Source organism: Musa acuminata, chromosome BXJ1-6 (assembly GCF_036884655.1).
Source record: "Musa acuminata AAA Group cultivar baxijiao chromosome BXJ1-6, Cavendish_Baxijiao_AAA, whole genome shotgun sequence".
Taxonomy (NCBI): Eukaryota; Viridiplantae; Streptophyta; class Magnoliopsida; order Zingiberales; family Musaceae; genus Musa; species Musa acuminata.
Genome location: NC_088332.1, coordinates 19,995,897 through 20,020,088, shown reverse-complemented (window position 1 = coordinate 20,020,088; position 24,192 = coordinate 19,995,897).

Below are 24,192 nucleotides of genomic sequence, written 5' to 3'. Positions count from 1 at the left end.
ACCTCTAAAGAATAAACTCATTATAAATGCTTTAGATTAAATATAATTATCATGACTTTTTCATATTTAGCAATCTTATCCTTCTTATACATTTAAAGAAAAACATCATTTAATAAGTTGCATATGAAATCAAAGAAACATGTAACGTACATATATCATTATACCTCGAACGTCACATAACTTAGCGATAATCTCGATCTACTTCGTCTATAGTCTTAATTTGTCCAATCGTATCACTTATTTATTTCATGTTATTCTTTATCATTATTCTTGGTCTTCTTGTTGCTTTTCTTATAAGTGTATTTAGTTTTTTTTTTCCTAAGAAGATGGAGACTTCAATAGAACTTTTTTTATTTACGAGTCATAAGGTTCTTTCTTCTTGCACCTTTGGCCTTTAGATCTTTGGTCATAAGGTTCTTTATTCTGCTCTCCTCCACAATAGTCCTAACTTCCTCCTCTACGGTTCTCACATACGGCTCCTATAAAACACAATACGAAAATGATCTTAGTTAGAATAGGCAATGTAGTTTATGATATGCACTGAATTGAAATGTCTCCTTAGTAGTGACGATGTTGTTATCAACCAAAAGAATTGCCTCCATATCTAATAGAGACAATTCTATGATAATCTTCGATACAGAGTTAAACATAAGTTTAGAAACAAATAAGCCTAAATAAAGTATATCCAAAAGATATTAATACTCTTTACATTTGCATAGGACACCTTTAACAATATTTTATTAATGGTCCAGAACAAATTGCCCATCAAAACATGTGTGAAGAAGCATTTAAATAAATCAGATCAAACAATAGAGCATATTCACATAATCATCTATGTGAAATATAACAAACTAGGATCAATTAATAGCAAATTCAAATGGCAATGTGGTAAAATATAATATGATATACATTTATGCTTATGATAAGAATGACTAAGCACTCTTTTAGATAGTTGATGGGGCTCTCTTTACCATATTAACTCAATCAAACATAATGGGCATACTAGCTTGTGATTCGTATAGGGTTTAGCTTCTAGATCACTATTTAAATAGAAGTTTTGATGGAGGAGAGGACTATCAAAGAAAGACTAAGCATAAAACCAAAATAAAATAACCTCTATTGTTTTTAAAGCTAAAGTACTAACTATATGACTTAAAACAATAGTATTAAAAGTATGATAGAAAACTTATAGATGTATAAGAATACATTTATTTTTGGACAGTAATTCGGTGCTCTTGACAATTTACAGAATGCTATCGGATTCAGACTTATCCTCTCTCGTTGTCAAAATAGTTTATAAAATGCTAACAAAACCTTCTCCTAAGGCTTATATAATAGACAACAGGCTTTGGGGACTTTTCACATTTGCTGAACGAAGCTTTGATGCAGAGCTTTGCTTGTTGGAATTCGAAGAAGAAGGCTAAGAAGGATGGGCTATGTTATATAGAATTCTTTATTTCTTTCTTCTCTTCTCTTCTTTTCTTTTAAGGCTAGAATAACTAGAGACGGTTGAGCTCTTGCCAGGGACTTATTTAGTTTTCCTTTATATGGAGGCACACCCCTTGTTTTGTAAGGTGAGGGGTATCTCAAGTCCTTCGGATTTAAAAAAATTTCTTATAGGGAACACATAATTAGGACTTTTCTTATAGGACTATCATATCCATTGTTTAGTAGCTACTTATATTAGGGTGAGAGTTGCCATAATCCGAGTCCTATTAGGACTTAGATTGAGATGAGTGGATTGCTAAATTTTGATCTTTGTTTGGCCAAATAAAACTGAATGGTATTGAGATCGTCATGATCAACTTGTGCCCAATTGTAATTATCCAAAGTTGATGAGTTATCAACTATTGACAACAAATAATAAGGCAACATATAGTTACTTTGACAAAATAAAAGACAAGTGAGCATATATAAAACATACAAATGACAATAATCACTATTCGAATCAGTATCCTCAGCAGCATTTGGTCATCAACTTCTTTAGCTGATTCCTAATAGATGACTATCTTGAAAAGTACTTATTGAACATATACCTTGATGACTATGTCTCCAAATTCAACATTTCCCAAACTAAGTGCATTTTTATCTTGCTAGCTTGTTATTTACTATCTTACTTTTTTTTTTCAAAAACTTGTTAGCCTTCGTACTTCAAGAGAAGTAACACTTGCCAAATTGCTAGTTTGTATATTCTAAAATGATGTAAAATTTGCTAAGCTTGCATATTCTATAATAAAGTAGAACTTACATGTTTCAAAAATTGCTAGCTTACTATCTCAAAAAAAGGAAGTAAAATTTATAAATTTGCATAACTCAAAATTGTTGCTAGCTTGTATGTTGTAAAACTTGCATATCTCAAAAACTTGCTAGATGCACTTCTCCTTTTTGTTGATGACAAAGGGGGAGAAGGTATAATGATAATCATGCATATTATGCCTAAAATGATTATTTAAAATTATATATGATAATTTAAAATCATACATATAATAATGATTTTATATTTTAAAAATATGCATGATGATTTGGTATTATTCATGCAATACTTCAACTTATGATAATGATGCATATTCATTATTAAATTTGCTTTGACTTAGAATTCAATTTGAATTCAAGGTTCTATCAATATGGTATATTGATAAGGAGAGTTAAGGTTAACTCCGTCATCAATTGGTTATCATCATTAAAAATGGGGAGATTGTTGAATCTCAAATGTTGATGATGAAACCAATTAATAATGTTATGATCTAATCTATGTTTTGAGTGATGTAGGGCTAGCTTCGATTAAGAGAGATAAAATGATTAAAACAGGAAGAATAAGATATTGGGCCAGAGTTGAACATGTCAAGAGATTGGACATCAGGATGGAGGATCAGTCGACGTGTTAGTAGAAGGTTTCTTGCCGTGAATTTGGGCATCGAGCTGAAGGATCAGACATTACACCAAGGAGATCGAAAGTTGCGAGAGTCAACATGCCGAAGGAGAGGACGATGCGCTGAAGGATCGACAAAGCGCCGGAAGAACCAATGACATGTCGGACAACGAATGATGTGAGCTTTATAATAATTTGTCTAGATCAAGTTAGTTTAGGTCATAATTAGGTTGATTTAGAATATAATTAATTTACCTTAATTAGGAGCCAATTAGGCCTGAATTGGGGCTATTTTGGGTCAAGAGAAAGGCTCATTCAATGACTCGAAGCCACGTCAAGCGGTGGCACCGCCAGAGCTGGCAGTAGTACTACTAGTGGCTTAGTCTTCGAGACTGCGTCAGGCGATACTACCGTCAGACTGGGTAGTGGTACCGCCAGTGTCAAGCGATGGTATCGCTAGTCTTGGTAGTAGTACCGCCTAGTATTAGTGCTATAGGCGGTGGTATCGCCCAGCACAGGTGGTGGTACCGCTAGTACCCCAAAAACCGGGGATGAGATACTTTTAGATTCTAAGTTTGAATTCATTTAGGGGCCTATTAAAACTCCTCTCATTCTTGCTCATATTACATAAGAACTGAGAGCAAAAAGAAAGAAAAACGTTATTATAATCTTGTAAGAACTCCTTTCAAAGCTTTAAGTGTTAGTGAAGCTTCAAAGAGAAGGTAGTGAGGGTGTAAATGTTTTCTCCTAAACTTATCAAAAGCATAATTGAGTTGTAAAGGTAGTTGATCTTTGCTCATTGAAAGAAGATCAATAGCGGAAGTCGGTGGCCTCAAGTGAAGAGGAATCGGGAGTAGATGTAGGTCACGTCAATCGAACTACTATAAAATCTGGTTTGCATTTACTTTAAGCTTTTCATTTTAATTGTAAACTACTTTACTTATTCACTATGCTTTCATACACTTTCAAGTTAAACTCTTTTCGGATATCGATTTTAATCATATGAAGATTTTCAAATCGATGATTTTAATGACAGCACTAATTCACCCCCCCTCCCTCTTAGTGCCGACTCGATCCTAATAATTTTTTAGTTCTCAGTGTCATATCCTTCCTATTCTTTGGAAGGTTGTTCTCATGTTCATCTTGTGTCATACAACTTATTTCATAGGTCATTAAAGACTCGATAATTTCTTTAAGTGAAAAATTATTTAGGTCCTTTGCTTCTTGAATGACAGTTACTTTAAGATCCCAACTTTTTGGAAGGGATCTTAGAATCATGCTTATAAGTTCAAGATTAGAAAAACATTTGCTAAGAACTTTCAAACCATTTACGACATCCATAAAATGAGTGTACATGTCTCCAATGATTTCACTTGGCTCCATTTGAAACAATTCAAAATTATATATCAAAAGATTAATTTTAGACTCTTTAACTCTATTTATGCCTTTATAAGTTACTTCTAGTATGTGTCAAATCTCATGTGCAGTTTCGCATAAGAAATATGATTAAATTTATTTTTATTTAAAGTGCAAAATAGAGTGTTCATAGCTTTAGCATTTAAAGAAAAAGTCTTCTTCTCTAAATCATTTCATTTATTGATTGGATTAGAAGACTTTTAAAAATCACTTTCAACAATATTCCATAAATCAAAGTTCATAAAAAATAAAAAAATTCTCATTTGAGTTTTCCAATACATGTAGTCCGTTCCATTGAACATAGGAGGACAAATGATAGAGTGACCCTCTTAAAAGCTGAAAAAAGTCATCTCTTGGGTGTTAAACTGAAAAAACTTGACTCTGATACTAACTATTAGGACCGAAAACGACACTAATAGGGGGGGTTGTGAATTAGTGCTTTAATAAAAATGTTGATTTGAAAAACTCATTCGATGAAATCATATCGAAAAGCATTTGAACTTAGAGAGAACATTCGTAAACGTAGTAAGAGTAGTAAGTAGGTAAATCAGTTAGCAATATAAATAAAAAGCATGAAGGAAATACAAACCGATTTTATAGTGGTTCGACCATCGTAACCTATGTCCACTCCCGATTCCTCCTCTGTTGAGGCCACCAGCATCTACTAACAGTCTTCCTTCAATATATGAAAACTAACTACCCTTCTTATAACTCTTTTCTCCTTTTGATAGGCTCAGGAGAGAACCTTTACACCCTCTTTTTATAAAGTTTCCCTCACACTCTCCCTTAGAATAGTCTCTAAACTTTAGAATGAGGAACTCTACACTTTACAAGGGTTTACAACTTTAGAATCATAGAGTTTTGTTCTACTTTCTTACTTCCTTAAGCATGAAAGATTGAGGTATTTATAGACCTCAAATGGCTTTAAAAATTGGAGCCAAAATTTAAATCCTCGAGATTTTATGGTACTAGTGGTACCATCGCCTATAACACTAAAACTGGGTGGTACCATCACCCAGTCTGACAGTACCACCGCCTAATATAGTCTCAGAGACTATGTCTTGGAGACTGAGCCGCTAGTAGTTCCACCACTTGGACCGGCGGTGCCACCGCTTGACCTAATGTTTGGGTCACTGAATGAGCCTTTCTCTTGGCCTAAAACAACCCCATCTTAGGCCCAATAGGCCCCTAATTGAGTTGGCCTAATTACATTCTAACTAACTCAATTAGAACTCTAAACTAATTTGATCTAGACAAATGATTACAAAGCATGAATCATATATTGTCCAGTATGTCATTGGTTCTTCCGATGCTTCATCTGATCCTTCGGGACATCGTCCTCCCTTTAGCGTATTGCCCAATTGGCATGTTGACTTATTACAATATCAGATCTCCTTAGTGCAAAGTCCGATTCTTCTAGCCCGATGCCCAAACTTACAGCACGGAGTCTTTCTACCGACACATCGATCAATCTTTTGATATGTTCAACTACAGCCCAACATCTGATTCCTCCTACTTTAATCAATTTGTCTCTCCTTGAACAAAGCTAGTCCTACATTACTTAAAACATGGATTAGATCACAAACTCATCAATTGATTTCATTATCAAAATCTAAGATTCAATAAAGTCACACCATCTTTACAAGATGAGTCTGATTCAACGATATGACCTCGAGGGACTCGACCAAGCATACCATGTCCTTAGGTCACCGGTGACATCTTTATGTCATAGGAAAGATCTCGAATCACAATATAGGTAAGTCTCAAGTGACTTGATCAACTCAATCTACGTCGAAAATTGATTTTTTCCTATAACGATGGAAGGCTATGTGGGTCAATCTAATTGCCTCATGTTTACCGACTTAATATTATCAAGAGAGGAGATTTTGATTTGGTCTTCTAATATGATATGTTACATATATATATTTAATATATATCTAAATTATATATATATATATATATATATATATAGTCACACATCACATGAGTAATCACACTAGATGATCATGGATCACAACCTAATGTGATTAGGTCTAAGCTAGTAGGCTCAATCACTTACATCAAGATCTATTTGTGCAGTAATGCATCTCTATGCCTTATCATTGTCTATCTCGTCCTCGTTGGTTCCGTCAGCGTCTCACCGCATCTCCATGCGTCGTGATCATCCATCATGGCCTCGTGGGTTTCACTATCTCCTCCACGCTCCCGCTGCACCTCCTCATATGATTATAACTTAATCATAGGCGCGTAGGCCCAACAATAAATGAGAATAAAATTGGAGGCTCACAGGCCCCAATAATAATAATAATCACATCATACGGTCCATAATCATCCATTAAAATCATACATCACATATACATAACACCATCATGTAGGACTATTAAATAATAATTATAATAATTAATTATATTATTTAATTTATTATTTTGTAGTATTTTGGAAACTCTACCATAGGGTGCCTCAAAATGACAAGTAGTTCCTTAAGTGGCTAGGAAATCTTAGCCACTAAAGACTCCCTTGTGGCAAGGAGTCCTAGCCACAAGGCTGCCTTATGTGGCTAGGAAACCCTAGCCATTAAGGAGTCTCTTGCAGCCAAAAAACCCTGGCTACAGGGCAGCATTGGGCAGCCAGGAAAACTGGTCGTCTACTTGCCCCATGCGGCAAGGAGTCCTAGCCACTAAGGTTACTTAGGCGGCTAGGAAACCCTAGCCGCCTGTGGTGCCCCTTGTAGCCGGAAACCTAGTTGTAGGGGCTGTCATGTAGCAGGTTGAGTGCAGCCTTGCTACTCTCATTCTTGCTGCTTTTGGCAAAGCCGAGAGCAGCAAATAGGAGCTCTCGACCAAGGCTGTAAGCAGCCTTTCGCCAATCCAAGGGGCAGCAACATTTGCTGCCATTTCTTCCCCTTTTATGTCAACAAATTTGACATCAAAATCCCTCTCTAAAACATCTCTTAACAGCAAGAAAAGGTGTAGCATAGATTTGAAAACGATGATAAAAAATTCATAGCAATCACATAAAATAATTCAACGCGATTGAACATAACACACATAGTTTAAAACCAATCTTTTGCATGAGCAATCGGCTCTGATACCACTATTAAAAAATCTAAGGCAACATCACATGTGCAATGGAGGAACAAAAAATAAAATCATAGAATTTTTCACATAAAAGAAGGTTTCATCATCGTACAAAATTTGGCATGCAAAAACTCATGAAACCAAAAAACTACGCGTAAGAGAATTACCTAGATAGATCATATATCCCTAAAAACCTACATATCTATGGGAGAGGATGAAGAAGATTAACTATCCTCCTCTCTAGCGGTGATCCACATAATAGGGGCTGCGAAGACGCTCCTCAAATCGTTACCCAAATATCTTTCTCGCGCGCACCATGCAATCAAGAAGGGGTTGCCCCTTCTTGCTATCCACATGCCCCAAATAAGGGTTGCAGTATGAGGAGGAGAGGGAGAGAGGAGAATAGGAGGTGGCAGTCAAAAAGAACCTCTAGCCTATGGGTCTTTGGTTTCCTCCTATTTATAGAGTCCCCATATCAACTTAACCCTAATAGATCCTACCATATTGTGTACTAGATCTCCATCTAACTACCCAAGTCTCTTAGATTAGTAGGTCTCTACCCAATAATCTTTTATTAGATCTCATCAATAGGATCCAATAATTTAGGGGCTTATTTGATATCCAATAAGATAGGGGCTCTAGTGGATATCTTATATTTGAACTTCTACTAATTGCAACACCTACCATATATGTGTGACCCTCTAGGCCCAATATCGAGCTAGCCATGAGTCATACATATCAGAACTCCTTCTAACTCGATGAATTATTATCTCCATAATAATTCACTCGACTCATCGACTATGGATATACTAGGCCACTATGCCGCAATCCCCAAACGATACAGGGGAATCCAATCCATTATATCTATCTATCCTTAATTACTATGTATTTATAGTCTCTCATCCATCTAATACCTCAGAGATCATATCTCAGCCATGGAGTTATCAGGCCCATATGATTTCTACTCGAGTCTTGCTCTAATTGGATTCTCCTGAAGAACTCTTTCTCTCTCAATTCAAATGACCCTGGCTAGGGATTTGTTTGAACAAGAACATATATGATATTCCTCTTATGACACCGAGAGTGAATGATCCTCTATTATACTCAATAGCCTTCGTAAGGTTAGTTGCCACTCCCGATGACCGACTGTGCTAGATCTAAAACTTTCAGGTCTATATGTCTAGTATCAAAGAGTGGAGTGCTCAAACAGGACATCCTTTGTGTCTCAAGTCTAAGAACCAGATACACCACTGAGACTACGGAATCGTTGTCTAACAATAAGGCATTATCAACCATCCAACATTCCGTGAGTGGATCAATCAGTGAACTCATTCTCCAATAAACACCTGCACTGTATCCCTAGTATCCCTATGCGAGTAGCCATAAGGCCAACCGTCTCCATCATATGGATGAGTATATGGTACACTAGTTTGTCCAGTTATCTCGATGTCCCTCTCGAGTAACCTATGATCGGGAATATTTAGGGTTTGTGTTTAAAGGCGAATTAGTCTTATTATCGTGATATCATTACGATCTGATTTCAATTACATAGATTCATGGATATCACAATATATTTATACAATAGGTAAGATAAAGTGATAAAATATCAAATAACAATAATAAGTAAAAAAGACTACAGGTTAAGTCACACGTGTCATCACTTACGTGATTGGCTTGTAGGGCACCTATCACGTATTCACTCGAGTCTCAGTCCCTTTCCAATAGAGGATTATTCACTCTTAGTGTTATAAGAGAAATATCCCATGTGTTCTTGCTCAGACAAATCCCTAGCTAGGGTCATTTGGATTGAGAGACAAAGAGTTCTTCGGGAGAATCCGATTAGACCGAGACTCGAGTAAAAATTATACGGGCCTAACAGCACCATACCTAGGATACCAGATAGGTCCAATGGATTAGATTTTCTTGTATCATTTGGGGACTGCGGCGTAGTGACCTAGTACATTTGTAGTCGATGAGTCGAATAAATTATTATGGAAATAATAATTTATTGAGTGAAAAGGAGTTCTGACATATATGACTTATGACTAGCTCGATATTGGGCCTAGATGATATAAGTACTTTACTTTTTGATATTAGACTTATAGGTCTCTAGCCAGCTCGATATTTACTTTACTTTTTGATATTAGACTTATAGGTCTCTAGCCAACTCGATATTGGGCCTCACAACACCATGCCCAGGATACAGTCTCTATGGTACTAGATGGATAAGAGACTATAGATACACAGTAATTGAGGACAGATAGGTCCAATGGATTGGATTCCCCTATATCATTTGGCGACTATGGCGTAGTGGCCTAGTATGTCCGTAGTCGATGGGTTGAGTAAATTATTATAGAGATAATCATTTATTAAGTCAAAAAAAGTTCTAATAGATATAACTCATTGTCAGTTTGATATTGGGCCTAGAAGGTATGAGTACTCCACTCTTTGATGCCGGACTCATGACCAGCTTAATATTGGGCCTTAGACTTGAGAAACCAAGGATATCCTGTATAAGAACTCTACTCTTTGATATCGGACTTATAAGTCTAGAGATTCCAAATCTAGCACAACCGGTTATCGGGAGTGATAACTAACCTTACAAGAGCTATTAAGTGTCGATAAAGGATCATCCACTCTTGATGTCATTAGAGGAATATCTCATGTGTTCTTACTTAAACAAATCCCTAGCCGAGACCATTCAAATTGAGAGAGAAAGAGTTCTTTGAGAGAATCCGATTAGAGTGAGACTCGTATAGAAACTGTATGGGCCTGACAACACTATACCCGATATACGGTATATGAGATATTATATAGATAATGGACTATAGGTATACGGTAACTAAGCATAGATAGGTCCAAAGGATTGGATTCCCCTATATCATTTGAGGACTGCGGCATAGTGGCCTAGTACATTTGTAATCGATGAGTCGAGTGAATTATTATGGAGATAATAATTCATTGAGTCAGAAGGAGTTCTGATAGGTATGACTTATGGCTAGCTCGATATTAGGCCTAGAGGGTCACACACATATGGTAGGTGTTGCTACTAGTAGAAGTTCAAATATAAAATATCCGCTGGAGCTCCTATCTTATTGGATATCGAATAAGCCTATAAATTATTGGATCCTATTGATGAGATCCAATAAGAGCCAATAAGAGATTATTGGGTAGAGACCTATTAATCTAAGAGGCTTGGGTAGTTGGATGGAGATCTAATACCCAATATAGTAGGATCCATTAGGGTTAAATTGATAGAGAGCCTCTATAAATAGGAGAAGACTAAAGACCCATAGGCTAGAGGTTCTTTTTGGCTACCACCTCCTATTCTCCTCTCTCCCTCTCCTCCTCATACTATAGCCCCTATTTGGGGCGTGTGGGTAGCAAAAAAGAGCAGCCCCTTCTTGGTTACATGGTGCGCACGAGGAAGAGAATTGGGTAGCGATTTGAGGAGCGCCTTCGCAGCCCCTATCATATGGATCACTACAAGAGAGGAGGACAATTGACCTTTTTCATCCTCTCCCATAAATATGTAGATTTTTAGGATATACGATCTATCTAGGTAATTCTCTTATGCGTAGTTTTTTGGTTTCGTGGGTTTTTGCATACCAACTTTTGCACAACGATGAAACCTTCTTTTCTATGGGAATTCTGGATTTTATTTTCTGTTCTTCTATTGTGCGTGTGATGTCGCCCCAAATTTTCCAATAGTAGTATTAGAGCCAGGCTGCTCGTGCAAAAGATTGACTTTGAAACTGTGTGTGTTGTGTTCAATCACGTTGAAATTATTTTGCTCTATTGCTGCAATTTTTTGTTATAGTTTTCAAATCTGTGCAACACATTTTCTTAGGGCGTGTGGACAGCAAGAAGGGGCAGCCCCTTCTTGATTGTGTGGTGCATGCGAGAAAAAGTTTTGTGTAGTGATTTGAGGAGCATCTTCGCAGCCTCTACTATATAGATCACCGCTAGAGAGGAGGACAGTTGACCTCCTTCATCCTCTTCTACAGATTTGTAGGTTTTCAGGGATATACAATCTCCCTATGTAATTCTCTTACGCGTAGTTTTTCGGTTTCATAGGTTTTTGCGTACCAACTTTTGCATGATGATGAAACTTTCTTTTCTACGAGAATTCTGAGATTTTATTTTTCCTGTTGTGCATGCGATATTACCCCAAATTTCCCAATAGTGGTATTAGAGCTAGGCTACTCATGCAAAAGATTGGCTTTGAAACTGCGTGTGTTGTATTTAATTACATTAAAATTGTTTTACATTATTACTGTAATTTTTTATTGTAATTTTCAAATCTGCGCAACACATTTTCTTGTTGTTAAGAGGTGTTTTAGATAAGGCTTTTGATGTTAAATTTATTGGCACAAAAGGGGAAGAAAGGGTAGCAACTGTTGCTGCCCCTTGGATTGGCTATAGGCTACTTGTAGCCTTGGCCGAGAGCTCCAATTTATTGCTCTTGGCTTGGCCAAAAGCATGGCTGCCCTCAACCTGCTGCATGGCAGCCCCCGCAGCTAGGTTTCCTGGCTGTAAGGGGCACCCCTAGCGGCAAAGGTTTCCTAGCCATAGGGGATGCCCAAGTGGCCAGGAAGTCTAGCCGGATGGGGCACCTAGAGCCCTTGGCAGCCTTACAGCCATAGTTTCTTGGCTGCAAGGGACTCCTTGGTGGCTAGGGTTTCCTAGCCATGCAAGGTAGTCTAATGGCCTACAATTCCTGATTTTTCGGGATTCTCTATATGGTAAGATTTCCTTTCTTAATAAGGAACTACCTGCCATGTGGGGAACCTGCCATGTGGGGCACCCTATGGTAGGGTTGTTAGAATCCTTGCAGATTCTAAACTTGGGGTTGATCTCTTTAGGGGATCGGCCTCCTTGGAACTCTATAGGGGTTCCTCCCTCTAAGTTGCTGCTCAAAGGCTGCAGAAAAGATTCATCTATTTCATCTATTGCTTATGAAAAGAGGAGGAATACATGACTATTTATAGGACTTCTAAACCCTAACTCCTAATAGGACTCATACTCAAGACTTCTACTTCTAACCAACTCCTAATAGGACTCCTACTCAAGACTCTTATTCCTTTACAACTCCTTATTCTTCTCTAAGAAACAACCTCTTAACCCTAGCCGGCCTCTTCACCTCTTTAATAGGGGTCGGCTTAGGTAGGTTTTACATTAATGTCCCTCTCAATTAGGACTCTCCAAGCTAGAGTCCTAACAGACCCGCCCTCTTCAAATCAGCCTTGTCCTCGAGGCTGATGATTCATGAATTCTGGGAATTTGATCTTCAAGTCATCATAGTTCTCCCAAGTGACATCTTCTATTGATAGGTTTGCCCACTGTATTAGCACTTCAATAGTGGGTTGTCGTCGTCGAGTCACGATCCGTCGATCAATAATGGCACTTGGCTGGGTCTGGAGTTCTCCTTGGGTGGTCTTATTTGGTGGGTGGCTTTAGGCTGTCTCCAAGCACCTATTTACAACTTTCGTCTGGCCATCGATTTGTGGGTGATATGCTGTATTCCTTTTCAATTTAATACCTTGCATATGGAATAACTTTGTCCAAAATCTGCTTGTGAAGATGCATGTAGAATTTGTCATAAGCATAATGCATCCCTTATAGTGTAATTCTTTAGAGTCCCAATTGTAATGAGCCACGGAGCTTGGTGTTTCCTCCAATTTTTTTATAATCTTACTAGTCTCTGAATCTTCCTGCTATTCCATCTTAATATCCTCAAGGAAGTCACTGGTCAGAAGTGAAACGATCGAAACTTCAGCTTGCTCAGGTAATTACGAAAGCGCATCTGCAAGAACATTCTCTTTCCCCTTTTTGTAAGTTATTTCATAATCAAATCTAAGAAGTTTTGTTACCTATTTTTTCTGCTCAGAGGATGATATCTTTCGCTCCAAAAAGTACTTGAGGCTTTTATGGTCGATTTTAATTTGAAATCGTCGACCAATCAAGTAGGGTCTCCACCTCGTTGCTGCGCGCACAATGGCGAGTATCTCCTTATCATATGTTGACTTATTTTGATGGGAGAGAGATAATGCCTTGCTAGTGTATGCGAGTGGTCGACCATCTTGCATGAGAATGGCTCCAATTCTGACTCCAGATGCGTCGGCCTCAATAATGAAGGGTCGGTTGAAATCTGGTAGTGCTAGCACCGGCGTCGTCGTCATGGCTGCCTTAAGTTTGTCGAAGGCAGCGGAGGCTCTGTCCAACCATTGGAAGACATCTTTTTCCAGTAAGGAAGTAAGTGGTGCACTGATCTTTCCATAGTTTTTCACGAACTTACGGTAGTAGCCTGTTAAACCCGGAAAGCCATGTAGCAATTTTATGTTTCTCGGGGTCGACCAGTTTTGCATTGCTCCAATTTTGAAGGGGTCCACTACCACACCTTCCTTTGATATGATATGCCCAAGATATTCCACCTTCTGTCGAAGAAAGCAAAAATTCATAGTGGTTGTTGTGTGTTCAAAAGGTGGTTTTCGGTATATCTTCTTCGCACACTCGTATTTGATGATACCCGGATCAAAGGTCCAGCTTTGTGAAAATTTGTGCTCCCTTTCATCTAACAATTCATCTGCTATTGGAATAAGATATTTGTCCTTGATGGTTATGCCATTGAGAGCTCGGTAATCAATGCATATTCGCCATGTTCCGTCCTTCTTGTGTACAAGTAGCACCGGTGAAGAGTAGAGGTTGCAACTTGGCCGAATAACTCTTGTTTCAAGCATCTCTTTTACAATCTTTTCTATTTCATCCTTCTGGAGATGTAGATACTGATATGGCCAAGTATTTGCTGGAGGTTTGCCTGAAAGAATCGTTATGTAATGATCATGCCGATGGGTAAGAGATAGGTTGTGTGGTTCGTCAAATATATCTGAAAATTCAGCAAGCAAAGGAAGTAGGTTTGGATCTTCAAATTCTATTGACTCTCCCTTAGTTTGCTGCTCAAGTTGTACCAAAAAGCCGCTGCATGCTTTATGCAAAACCTTCTTCATTTGTTGTGTGCAAATCGTCGTTACGTCACCCCCACGTTTCCCATTCAGTATCACCTGTTTCTCCTTATTGTAAAATTTCATAATTAGTTGCATAAAATTCCAAGAAATATCACCTAATGTCATCAACCATTTAATTTTGAGCATGGCCTCATGATCATCAAGAGGGAGAAGGAAGAAATATGTAATTATCTCTTGGTAAGGCCTCATGATCAGCAACAGTTTCACTTGCGGGCGCCTACGATCATACTTCAAAATCCATCCATCGGCGACCTTAACATCAAACTTGCTGCCAACCTTACTATTTAGAAAGTTATTAGTACTGCCCATGTCGATGAGAACAGTGATCGATTGTTGTTTGAGAAGGCCTCCAACTTTCATCTTTTGCAGGTTTGAGTAGCCAGCTAGTGCATGTACCGTAACTTCAGTCGGTTGTGGCTCTTCTTCTGCATCTTCTTCTTCATGTTCGAGGCTCTCTTCTAGATGTTCAATAACCTCTTCTTCTATTGGTTCAATCATAAGAAGTCTCCCTTTACTATAGCAATGATCACGGCTCCACGGCTCGTCGCAATGCCAACATAACCCCTTCGCATATCGCTCTCGAAGCTCTTCTCTTGTTAACCTCTTTGGTGTAGAGACTCGGTTGACAGTAGGGGGGGCTGAGGGCTTTAATATTGCTGGTTGAGGAGTGACCCTAGTCCTCCGAGCTTCATGGTTCAATTGCTCATCTTGATGTCGTGTGAAAGAGATGGCTGCCATAAGCATGTACGGTTGTCGTGCTTTAACTTCTCCTCGGATCTCCGGCTTCAAGCTCTCAATGAAGGTCCTCAATAGCTGTTTTTGAGACCAATCACGAGTTTGATTAGATAACCTTTCAACCTGGTTTGGTACTCCTGAATGGTGGAGGTTTGTCGGATCTTTGTAAGTTGTCAATCAATATTCTCGTAATCGGTTGGTCTGAAGCGGATCAGCAGTCCTTCTTTGAATTGTTACCATGAAAGGACTCCATAAGTATGTTCAAACCAGTAAAACCACTGTATAGCATCCCCTTCAAGATGTATAGCTGCAATTTTCACCATAAATGCATCCGCGGTTTTGCGGTACCGAAAATATCGCTCCGCACGCGACATCCAACCAATCGGGTCTCCTTTTTCCCATCTAGGGAAGTCCACTCTCATGCATGGATAGTTGGGGTTGGTCATAGAGCTTCCCCTCTCTTGGAAGTCATATCTTCGAGCTTGGTGCGATTGGGCAAAGCTCTCTCCTTGATGTGATTTCTTCGAGCTTAGTGGTCGGCCCAATCTGAGTTCGGTAAAGAGCGTCTGAATCTTATCCTCCATTCGTGCCTCGAAGGCTTTGAATTTTACATTGATTACCTCCTCAGATGCCATAGTATATGCCACCAAATCTGTGATGTTAAGATCTCTCTTTTGTTGTCGGGTTAAAGGCATGTATTGGTTGAGAGAGGTGATGGTCGAAAGGGTTGGTGGATTGGTGGATGTAGGCTACGGTTTAGGCTTGTTTTGTGGCTATTTTGGGTGCAGTTTGAGGCTGTAGTTTAGTAAAGTTTTAGGGCTGTGGATGAAAGTTTTGGATCTGTGGTAGATGATAGCAAAGGTTTGATAGAAATCAGTAGAAGTTGCAGCAAGTATGTGCTGTCTTGTAAGAGTAGAATTATCGTCGAAGAAACAACGGTTTCTTGACATAATTTCCACCAAAAACTTAAGAGAATTGAGAAGGGAATTGATAGAAAAATCATAGTTTATATGACAGCAAGGATGTCTAATTTAATCAAGAAAATTTCGGCAGTATAACAGCAAGGAAATTGGTGCAAGTTGCGATTGCAGAATTCTTATCGAAAAATTTCAGGGGCTTACGACAAAAATTTGCAGCAACACAAAATCAGTTTTAGAGATGAATTCCTTAATAGATGAATCTTAGATAGAAGCCAAGATGATCTATGAAGTATAGAAGAAATTTCATTCAAAAAAGATTGCAAATAGATGGGTTAAGGCAACAATATGCGGTTGAAACTTTCTGCAGCACATATTTTTAAGTATAGCAGATTGGATGTAAAAGATCAGTAGTTTATATTGAGAATTTTTTGATGAAACCAAAGGAAAATCCACTGTTATGAAGTCTTAAAGTTGTCATAAAAATTTTGCAGAGATTTGGATAGAAACAACGTAGTATCAAGAACAAACAAACAGTGCTATGCGGCTGAAATTTTACAATGCAGATTAGACGTAAAATATCAATGGTTTATATTGAGAATTTTTTGACAAAACCAAAGGAAATCTGCTGTTAAGAAATGTCAAAGATGTCATAAAAATTTCGTAGAGATTTGGATAGAAAAAATATAGTAACAAGATCAAACAGACGGTGCTATATGGTTGGAATTCTGCAATGTATCTTTCGTCGTAGAGATGAAAACTTTATGACAAAAAGTTTATGCAGCAATATAGGAATAATTTTTTTGGGATTTTCAAATAAGGATAACTAAATTGCAGCAGCAGTAAGGTAAAAAACCAGAACCTGTTGCAATTCACGGGGAGATCAAAAGATGATCCGTGGTGGTGGAGATGACGACGGAATTTGGCAACGATCTTTTAAGCAATTGTGGGAATTGCTTTGGGTGGCTGTGGAGGGTTGATGGATGGCTGTGGAAGGGCAGCGAGACGCTAAGAACGCTGCTCTGATACCGGGTATTAGAACCCTTGTAGATTCTAAACTTGGGGTTGATCTCTTTAGGGGATCGGCCTCCTTGGAACTCTATAGGGGTTCCTCCCTCCAAGTTGCTGCTCAAAGGCTGCAGAAAAGATTCATCTATTGTTTATGAAAAGAGGAGAAATACATAATTATTTATAGGGCTTCTAAACCCTAACTCCTAATAGGACTCCTACTCAAGACTCCTATTCCTTTACAACTCATTATTCTTCTCTAAGAAACAACCTCCTAACCCTAGTCGGCCTCTTCACATCTTTAATAGGGGTCGACTTAGGTAGGTTTTACATGAATGTCCCTCTTAATTAGGACTCTCCAAGCTAGAGTCCTGACAAGGGTTCCCAAAATACTACATATAATTAATTAAAATAATTTAATTAATTATTATTATATATTAGTCCTATCTGGTGATGTGTATGTGTGATGTATGATGTGGATGGATGATCATGGACCATGTGATGTGTGTGCACGTGTGATATAATAATAATAATAATTATTATTATTATTATTGGGGTGTACGTGTGGCCTTCCATCGTTATAGGTAGGGATCGATTCCCGACGTAGGTTGAGTTAGCCGAGTCCCTCGAGGCTCACCTATATCATGATTCACTATCTTACCTATGACATAGAAATGTCACTAGTGATCTAAGGACATGGTATACTTAGTCGAGTCCCTCGAGGATATATTATGAAATCAGACTTATTTTGTAATGATAGTGTTGACTTAACCAAACATCATGGTTGGTCGAGTCCCTCGAGAGTTGCCTACCTTTTGGGCTTAGTGTGATTGGTTGAGTCTCTCGATGTTATAGTAAAATGTTGTTTGGATCTCAATCCCCACTAGAAGTCTGTTAGAGACTTCTATTTCACGTGCTAAGGGTGTCATGTGACTCGCCAAAAAAAATAGTGGGAGTAGATTAAGATAGAAGTTCATATCTTGTTTGTTTATTTCTTTTATGAAATCTGCATGTTATTTATTTCTACTACATCTTTAATTTTAGAAAATATCACTTTCAAATCTCTTACGTGGCATACTTAATATCAACTGCCTCACTAGTCCGAATTATACGGATTGGCTCCACAACTTAAGAATTGTTCTCACGGTAGAGAAAATCTCGATGCCTACGCCCGAGGAAGGGGCAAGCAAGGATGAGATCACTCATTACATAAAGTACATAGATGACTTTAGTCTTGTTTAGTGTTATATGTTGGGCTCCATGACTCCTGAGTTACAGAGACAACATAAAAAGATAGATGTCAGATGCATTCTCCTACATGTCCGTAAACTGTTTGAGGAACATGGAAAGACTTAGTGATATGAGATATCCAAGAGCCTCTTCTACGCTAGGATGACTTAGGGGACACTAGTTCAGAACAATGTCCTAAAGATGATTAAGTGGATAGAGAAACTCACAGGTCTAGAAATGGTCATAGAGGATAACCTATGTGTGGATCTTATGCTTTAGTCCCTACTAGATTCCTTTTCACAGTTCATAATGAATTTTAATATAAACAAGCTTGAGGTGACTCTCCCTGAGCTCCTCAATATATTGAGGAAGGCAAAGAGTACTATCAAGAAAGAGAAGTCAATTCTTTATACCAGTGAGACTAGAAAGAAAATGAAGGTAGAAAAGTCCCTTAAGAAGGGCAAGGGCAAGGGCAAGGGCAAACCGGGTAAAGCAAAAGTTGCTAAGAAAGACCCGGAAAATGACAAAGGTCAGTGCTTCCACTATAATAAAGATGGGCACTAGAAGAAGAACTACAAAGAGTACCTTGCAAAGAGGGTGAAACAGAAGCTTGGAGAAGCTTCAAGTACATTCATGATCAGTCTCTATTTGTCACTCTTATGATAACATATGAGTATTGGATACCGATAGTACTTATGATATTTACAATTTGTTATAGGTTCTAGAAAGACCTAGGAGATTAGTAAGAGGCGAGATGGACCTCAAGATAGGTAATGGAGCAAAAGTTGCTATAGTAGCTGTAGGCAAGGTCATCCTACATCTACCTAGTGGAGTTACTATTGCATTGGATGCATGTTATTTTATTCCTTCTATTATCAAAAATATTATTTTCATTTCATGTTTGATAGTTAGTGGATATAAATTCGTTTTTGAGAAAAATGGTTGTTCAATAATATTAGATGATGAGATCATCACGAGAGGAATATTGCATAATAGTTTGTTTATACTAGATACCGCTCTACATATCATGAATGTAAGTGTGTCCAAGAGAAAATAAGATGAGGTGAATAGTGCATACATGTGACATTGTAGGCTAGGTCACATCTATGAGGGAATGATTCAAAAGTTGCTAAAGGATGGATATCTAGATCCATTCGACTATGAGTCATATCAACTTGCGAGCCTTGCCTTTGTGGAAAACTGACCAACTCTCTTTTTAATGGAATTGGAGAGAGAGCTATTGAGCTGTTGGAACTCACACATAGTGATGTATGTGGACCCATATCAACTCATATCATAGGTGATTACTTATACTTTATTACTTTTACTGATGATTTCTCAAGGTATAGACATGTGTACTTGATAAAGTATAAGTCCGAGAACTTTAAGAAATTCAGAGAGTATAAAAATGAAATAGAGTACCAGACTAGAAAGAGTATCAAGACTCTTCGATCATATCGAGGAGGTGAGTATTTGAGTATAGAGTTCACCTAGTTCCTTAAGAACCATGGGATCCGATCCTAATGGATACCTCCTTATACACCTAAACTTAATGGTATATCTAAAAGGAGGAATCGTATACTGTTAGATATGGTGCGGTCCATAATGAGCTTCGCCAACCTACTCATCTCATTCTGGGGATATGCCCTAGAGACCGTAGCTTACCTTCTGAATAGAGTTATAACTAGTTAGTAGTATCTACACCATATGAGATATAGAAAGGAAAGAAACTCAATCTTAAGGTTGTTAAGATTTGGGGTTGTCCTGCCCACATTAGAAGATACAACCCCGATAAGTTGGAATCGAGAACGGAGCGGTGTAAGTTCGTGGGATACCCCAAGAAAATTTGTGGGTATTATTTCCATCATCCCGATGACTAAAAGGTCTTTATAGTCAAGAGAGTAGTGTTCTTTGAGAAGAAATACATTCTTAGCGGAGAGTGGGAGCATGATAGAGTTGAGCGAGGTTGGAGAACCTAGCTTAAGCATCACTCCATGGCCCGAGTCTGTTCAAGTACCTAACACACAAGTTCTGACTTTACATAGGCTTGACAGAGTATCTCATCCTCTTGAGAGATATGTAGGACATATTAGAGGAGAGGATGTTGATGATATTGATCCTAAGACCTATGAGGAGGTTATTACGAGTATAGACTCCGGGAAGTGGCTAGAAGCCATGAATTTTGAGTTGGATTTCATGTACTCTAATAAGGTTTGGAACCTAGTTGATGCACCTGAGAGTATTGTACCCATCGGTTGCAAGTGGATCTTCAAGAAGAAGATCAGAGTAAATGGAAAGATAGAGACTTATAAAGCAAGGTTAGTGGCTAAGGGGAATCGTCAAATGCAATGTGTTGACTATGACGAAACCTTCTCACCCATAGCCATGCTAAAATCCATCAGAATACTATTGGCTATTGCAACACACTATAATTATGAGATCTGGTAGATGGATGTGAAAAGTACATTCCTCAATAGCAACCTCGAGGATGAGGTGTATATGAGCCTAAGGGATTCGTATCCAAGGACTGCCCAGATAAGGGGTGTAGGTTGCTTGTGTTCATTTATGGACTTCAAGCTTCCCAAAGCTGGAACATAAGATTTGATGAGGTAATTATATCTTATGACTTCGTTAAGAATGAAGATGAGCCTTGTGTATACATGAAGATAAATAGGAGCGATATCACCTTCTTGGTATTATATGTAGATGACATCTTGATCATTGAGAATGATGTAAGAATACTATCCACTTCTAGACACTTCTCCATGAAGGACTTAGAGGAAGCATCTTATATCTTAGGGATTCAGATCTATAAAGATAGATCTAAGAGGATGCTTGGCTTATCCTAGTCCAAGTACATAAACACCATTGTCAAAAGGTTTGACATGAAAATTTTTTAGAGAGGTCTTATACCGATGAGACATGGGATATCGCTTTCTATAAGTATGTCCCCAAAGACTCCCGAAGAAAGGGCGAACAAGGATAGGATACCTTATGCCTCAGTGATATGGTCTATCATGTATGTCATGCTATGTATCATGCATGATATACCACATGCTCTAAGTATCACGAGTAGGTATTAAGCGGATCTAGGCTTTGAGCACTGGAAAGCAGTAAAGTGTATCCTTAAGTACTTGAGAAGGATTAAGGATCTTTTACTGGTATATGGAGGTAGTAGCCTTAGGGTTGAAGGCTGCACATACTCGAGTTTCCAGTCTGATATCGATGATAATAAGTAGAATTCGGGGTATGTGTACATCCTGAACGAAGTAGTATACTAGAAGATTTCTAAACAAGATACTACTATTGACTCGACCATAAAGGCGAAGTACATTACTATAGTAGAGGCATCAAAGGAGGAGTCTGGATGAAGAAGTTCATCAGAAATCTATGAGTCATACCGGGCAACGAAGAGTCGATTCCCTCATATTGCAATAACAATGAGGCGATTGCTCAAGCAAATGAACCAAAGTCTCATCAGAAGTCTAAGCACGTTCCGAGGAGGTTTCACCTGATCAGAGAGATCGTGACCAGAGGAGATGTAGTAGTGGAAAGAGTTCCATCCGAAGATAACATCGCAGATCCACTGACAAAATCATTGTCTCATATTATCTTTGAGCATCACAGGGGTCTGATGGGGATCAGATACAGAGGTGATTAGCTTTAGGTCAAGTGGGAGATTGCTAGTCATAGGTTTCCTATAAGCCAATCACATGAGTGATTGTATGTATGACTTGATACATAGTCTTTTTGCTTATTATTATTATTTGATATTTTATCACTTTATATTGCATGTTGCATGAATATATTGTGATGTCCATAGATCTGTGCAATGGGAATCTGATTGTGATGATATCACAATAATGAGATCGATTCACCTTTAAATATAAATCCTAAATAATCTCGGTCATAAGTTACTCGAGAGGGATATCAAGATAACCAGACAAACTGGTGTACTGTATACTAATTCATATGATGGATGCAGCTAGTCTCATAGTTGCTCATGTGGGGACACTAGGGATATATTGCAGGTGCTCATTGGAGAATGAGTTCACTGATTGATCCTCTCATGAAATGTTGGATGATTTATGATGCCTTATTGTTATATAGTGATTCTATCATCCTAGTGGTATATCTGGTCCTTAAACTTAAGACACCAAGAATATCATATATGACCACTCCATTCTTTGATACCAGACTTATAGGTCTGGAGGATCTAGATCTAGCACAACCGATTATCTAGAGTGGTAGCCAATCTTATGAGGGCTATTGAGTGTCGATAAAGGAACATCCACTCTCGGTGTCATGAGAGGAATATTTCATGTGTTCTTGCTTAGACAAATCCCTAGCTAGAGTCATTCAGATTGAGAGAGAAAGAGTTCTCTGGGAGAATTTGATTAGAGTGAGACTTGTGTAGAAACTGTATGGGCCTGACAGCACCATGCTCGATATACGGTCTCTGAGATATTAGATGAATGAGGGACTATAGGTACATGGTAACTAAGGATAGATAGGTCCAAAGGATTAGATTCTCCTATATCGTTAGGGGACTACGTTGTAGTGGCCTAGTAAGTGTTAGGATCAAGAGCACTAAGAGGGGGGGGGGGGGGGGTGAATTAGTGCAGCGGAAAACCTTCTACGATTAAAAAAAAGCGTTCGTTCGATAAAAGTGATTTCAGTAAGAAAGCCGATTCGTAAATCACTTTAACTTTTGATTAAGCGAGATGCAGCAAAGATATAAATGCAGTTTGCAGTTATTGTTCAAATCAGATAGTAGGCGCAAACTGAAATATGATATTCGTACGAAAAAACTGATTTACGTCTAAATGCTGATTCGTAAATCACTTGATTAAGCGAGATGCAGTTAAAGCAAGGATATAAAGGCAGTTTGCAGTTATGATAGAAATCAAAACATAAGCTCAAACTGAAATATGATGATCGTACGATAAAACTGATTTACGTCTAAACTCCGATTCGGAAAGTGCAAAGCTTGAAACCCAATCGTATATGTGCAGAAAGTAGTAAGCTTTTGAGGAGGTTTGCAGTAAAGATAATATGCTCAAAGTAAATGCAAACCAAGATTTAGAGTGGTTCGATCAATCTTGACCTACTCCACTTTTGGCTTCCTCCACCGACGAGATCACCGACGTCAACTAGAGGCCTTCCTTCAATAGGTGAAGGCCAACCACCCTTTTACAGTTTCACTCCTTTTGACGGGCTTAGGAGACAACCCTTACAGAATTTCCTTTCCTCTCTTAACAGATTAGAACTTGGAAGAAAAGAGAAAGAAGAACTTTCAACTCATACAACACTTTTGAGCTCTAAAAATCACAAAGTAAAATCAGAATTTCGGTGGTTTCTGGGTGCCCTTTCAGTGCTAAAAGGGTGGGGTATTTATAGGCCCCAACCCACTTTAAATTTGGAGCTCAAAACTGTCAATTCTCGAAATTCCGGGATCTGGCGGTTGCACCGCCTGACTGAGGCGGTTGCACCGCTTGGTAGAGCTCGAAGACTGAGCCTTTGGGCGGTGCCACCTCCTGTCAGGGGCGGTTGCACCTCCTGCTAGAGCTCGAAGACCGAGCTCAAGCGGTGCCACCGCCTGACTGAGGCGGTTGCACCGCTCAGCCAGAGCTCGAAGACCGAGCCCAAGTGGTGCCACCTCCTGTCAGGGGCGGTTGCACCGCCCGGAGCCCAGGCGGTGCCACCGCCTGGCTTGGGCGGTTCAACCACCTGGCAGAAATCAGGGTCCGAATGGGTTGATCCATTCGGCCCAATTTGGGTTTTTCAAGGGCCCAATTGCCCCAAGATTAAGTTAATGGGATCACCTCCCATTTCCAACTTAATCATTGTGCTAACTACGATATTTTCTAAGACATTTACTGCAACTTGCTTCGGTGCGTCAATCGCTTCTTTCG